The following is a 4,905-nucleotide window of genomic DNA, read 5'->3' on the forward strand; positions in this document are numbered from 1 at the left end:
AGGTCTGTAGTGGTTGGGAGTAGGGTACTAGAGCTAAACGGAGCCTAATCTCCACTCCACGAGACTTAGCACTGTGATCTTGAACAGGTCACCAGAACTTTCTGGGCCTAAGTATCCTTCTGTAAAACCTAGGTAACAGACTTCTCTTTAAAATGTAGCCACAGGATGTTGAAATAACTGGACACACATGCCTGAGGACCCTGGTTCCCTTGCTGGCACCAACGATGCCAGGGTGATGCCCTGGTTAGACCCTCTCTTTCCCTGTGTCTTCAGAAGTTCTCTCCCTCATAGACAATAAAAATGTTTAATAAAAAGAAAAAAAATGTAACCACAAGCTAAGGTGCAAATTAAATACTCGGCCAGGAGGGGTCCCTGTCAGGGTGAGCTCACTCACACACTGCCCAGGGTCACAGCTGGGAACATTGGAGGCTGCACTCATTTCAAGACCAGGCTTCCTCTCTCGAGGGGCAGAGTAGGCTGACCCAGTCTCCCTTCAAAGGCACACCAGGTTAAGCGCACATGCGTTATCGTTGTTGTTATTATTATTTTTAACCCTTTTTACCTTCATGGTTTGTGGGAAAGTCGCCGATGAAAAAGTGAGATACTAATTTGCTCTCTCGTGTACACTCTTGCAGAGATAAGGCCATGGGTATTTGTAGCCCAAGTAGGTGCAGGTTTTAGAAATAAAGGAAAGCTATTTTCTTTCCAGGACCCATGGAGATATAATTAAGTAGCAAAAACCATATCTTTCTGAATAGCTTCCTTTGAAGAATTCTAGGTACTTAAGTTGACTTTTACCTGACGTGACTTAGAATGGGTCAATGTTTGTGTTTAAAGCGATTGTTTTCAGAGCACTTATATTCATCCTGTCTTTAAAACAGGCAATCACCAAGCAACAGAGATTATCAAAACTTCCCCTCAACAATGGGAGGAACCGGTGTACTTTCATGTCTGATTATTTCGTTTTTTTTGTGAACTAAGTGCTCTGATCTCCCAAGGAGTTTCTAAGCCAGAAATGTGGCATACCTGGGAAGCTAAGATAGGTATATATCTCTAAATATCTATATATTTCTATGCACCACAAGTTTAGGATTTACAAGACCGGTTTCTTGGCACTTGGGAGTATAGATTACAAGTGAGGCTGGGCGGCAGTGGTTATGCAAAAGGTTTTCCTGGGAACCCTGGTGGTGATGCATCAGGCAGGGAGGGTACACTCATCACAGTGCTTAAGGACCTGGGGTTCAAGCCCCAGGCTCGACCTGCAAGGGTAAGAGTAGAGCAGTAGAGCAGAACAGCCGTTGTCTCTCTCCCTCTCCCTACCATCCCCTTGTGTTATCAATTTGTTTCTATACAATAAACAAATGTATGGGGAGGGCTTTCATGCCTGAGGCTCTGAGGTCCCAGGTTCAATCCTTAGTACCACCATGAACCAAGCTGAGTAGTACTCTGGTTTTAATTTCTCTCTTTCGACTAAACAAAGTATTTAAAGACTAAAGTCAAACAAAACAAAAAGCCACCACTTTGGCATTTTAACCTAATTCTGTGTCATAGAATATCAGAGCTGGGAAAGGTTATTTCTGATTCTGCAACTGAGATAAGTAACTGACTCAGAAAGCAAGTAGCTTTTTTTTAGAAAACATGCAATTCTGGCAGTTAATCACTGATTTCATTTCTAGTTACTTCTGTCACTCGTCTTCATGGTAGACTAGCAAATCCGTTTTTTCCTTTTTCCTGTCTCCAGGGTTAATTGCTGCGAATCCATTGCTCCTGGTTGAAACTGCTGGTGGCCATTTCTTCCACTTTACTGGATAGGACAGAGGAATTGAAAAGGACGGGGAGACAGGAAGACTAACACCTGCAGACCTGCTTCGCGGCTTGTGAAGCTTCCCCTCGAACCTGGATCCCTGCGCTTTGTACGTCTATCAAATCCGTCATTTCCATTTCTGCATGTGTCGCTTCTATTACTTAGCGGCGAGAGGGCCTTCATGCTCATGATTTCACTGCCCCATTCCTTTGAGTTCAGAGGCCGATGTAGACAGAGAGGGTGAGACAGAGACACCACAATGCTGGCACTTGTCCCAGTGCCACAGCACCTCCCATGTGGTGCCCAGGCTCCAAAGGCACTTGCCCTGTCTGCTGAGCTCTCTCTCTCTCTCTCTGCTCTTTACCCTCAGGGTTTCCACACCCTTCCTACATCTCATTTAGGATTGTGTGTTAGTTACAGAACCTTTGTCATCCAGGTGAATGTCAGGAAGCACAGCAGACAAACACCAGTTTCCAAAGTAGTTCAGACTGGACTCAGAAGAAATGTCATTGACAAGACTTGATTTCAGGCATAATTATGTTTAAGCCCCCTCCCCCCGCCCACAAACTTCAAGTAAAACTCTTACATGCGCGCAAATGATCTCATGGGGATACAGGAAGCAAACAACAAAACTAAATAAACTTCAGCAACAACAGTGAGCTGTTTCGTCCTCTGCCACTCCTCCTAGCTTGAAATAGCAGCCAGTACAAGGCATGGCCAGTCACAGGTGTGCCTCCCCTCAGCTCCTGGAGGACATGAGTATTTTTCATCTCCTTGCCTGTATTACAGAAACTGTGAGGAGAGGACAGGTGAGAAACAGATCTCCCTCAACAGCTGCTCTTGCTGTGTCCTGGCTAGCTCAGAGGACAGAGGCCTCATACCAGGGGAGAGGCGCAAAGGCCAGAGGCTATTGTCTCTTCGTAACTCTGGATGTGAGATTTGCACAAATAGTTTCAAGTTATTTGAAACGATGCAAAGTTCCAGACTTAGGGTGGTCCCCCCCACCCCACCCCAGTGAAGATGGTAGGAATGAGCTAATAGGGATAGAAGCTTTGCCAGGAAAACCAGTTCACTGCCAAATCAGCTAACTGACAAGAAAGAATCAGGAAACAAGACAGTTAGAAGAGGGGAAGGGAGACTGAGCAGTGGAGCTTGAAGACCAACGTCTGTGCCTCATGCGCCCACCTGCACCGTATCGGGGAGTAGCTTACCCTCCAGCTTGTGGGAGGCAGAGAGACGCAAGCCTGGGAGTTTGGTCCCCTCCTAGTTGGCTTCAGAACATTTTCCTTTTCAAACAGTCAGTGATGTTGAGTTAAAATTGTGAGAATTACTGAAGCTTTCTAAAATTTACTGCTCTCTTTTCAGTAATATAATCCTGAAATCATGTAACTATAAGGATAGTGGAGACCACCTGGGACCGCTACAGGACAGGACTACAGCAACTTCAGGCACCTCCCAAATGACCGGTGAGTGCAAACACGTGTGGCTCCTGGACAGAGAGGAGCCTAGGGAGAGACTAAGTGGCTGGTGACAGTCTGGCAGTTTATCTGGCAGTTGGGACACCACCACCAGTCTGTTTCACCAGCAAGGGGACGGCTGAAGGGAGGAGAGGACTCCCCAGAGACTCACCAAATGCAGCTGTGAGTCTCCACTGCTACTGCCCTCAGAATCTGGGGCAGCGGCAGGGAGGCCTTGTGCTGACACCAGGGGACAGAGATCTAACCAGGAAACTCAGGAGACCTATACCTTGGTGGCATAGCGGTGGGGCTGTGAAAGTCTCTTTGCATAACCACTCGATTATCTCTGCCACACCCTGCTTTATCTCTTGGTCAGGAGTCAGTGATTAAGCTAAAAAGATTATAGTTTAAAAGCCCTCAGGCTCCCATAGCCTACAGGGAAGAAAAAGCACAAAAGAGGCTTTTTAAGTCACTGAGCTCCAACTCAGGGATTAAAATACTATTATTGAAACAACTGTCAATTTCCACAACTGTGAGCCCTTTAATTACCTTACTTAGACACAAGCCAATCCAGGCAACAGTGATCAGTAATTTGAAAAGTAGAGAGAGGGAACTCATAACATAATATATAAAATGGTTAAACCAACAAGAAATATTGGAGAAATGAACCAGGACAAGAGTTCAGCTAAAAGCACCACAAAGGTTGAAGCACAAAATGAGGTCAACATCCAAACACTAGTTAAGGAAATAATCACAGGAGTGAGTAAAGAGTTTGAAAGAATTATCATCAGAAATGCAGAACATGGGTCATTCTCAAGTTCAGACCATATGTTAGGCCACAAAGACAGCATCAGCAAATTCAAGAGCATTGAAATTATCCCTAGCATCTTCTCAGGCCACAGTGGAATTTAACAATCAACAGAAGACCAGTGATAGTCCCAAATGTGGAAGTTTAGCTATCAAAATATTTGGGACACAGCTAAGGCAGTATTGAGAGGGAAATTCATAGCCATACAAGCACACATTAGGAAACAAGAAAAAGCACAAATGAACAGCCTGACTGCACATCTTAAAGACCTAGAAGAAGAACAAAGAAACCCTAAAGCATCCAGAAGGACAGAAATCACTAAAGTTAGGGCAGAAATCAGTAACACTGAAAATAAGAAAACCAAACAAAAGATCAACAAAAGTAAATGCTGGTTCTTTGAAAAGTGAACAAAATCGACAAACTTTTAGCCAGACCCAAAACAAAAAAGGGAGAAGACCCAAATAAATTGGATCATTGGTCGGCTCCGGAGTTCATTTGCTGTTCTGTGTTCAGTGCTGCTGCTGCCACCGCCACTTGACAATGCAGCAGTTCATGAAGACCCTGATTGGTAAGACCATCACCCTCGAGGTGGAGCCCAGTGACACCATCGAGAATGTCAAGGCAAAGATCCAGGACAGGAGGGCATACCCCCAGACCAGCAGAGGCTGATCTTTGCTGGCAAGCAGCTGGAAGATGGATGCACTGTGTCTGACTACAAAATCCAGAAGGAGTCCACCCTGTACCTGGTCCTGTGCCTGAGGGGTGGTGTGTAGACTATCCCCTTTCACTTAAGCTTCAACAAATTTCAAGGCACTTTCAATAAAGTTGCTGCATCC

General features: G+C 45.2%; 1 pseudogene; it reads left to right on the top strand.

Annotated features, from left to right (window-relative positions):
• The first annotated feature begins 4,554 nt into the window (after positions 1–4,554).
• On the top strand, positions 4,555–4,905 carry LOC107522844 (ubiquitin-like; annotated as a pseudogene).

This window comes from Erinaceus europaeus, chromosome 18, assembly GCF_950295315.1.
Source record: "Erinaceus europaeus chromosome 18, mEriEur2.1, whole genome shotgun sequence".
Taxonomy (NCBI): domain Eukaryota; kingdom Metazoa; phylum Chordata; class Mammalia; order Eulipotyphla; family Erinaceidae; genus Erinaceus; species Erinaceus europaeus.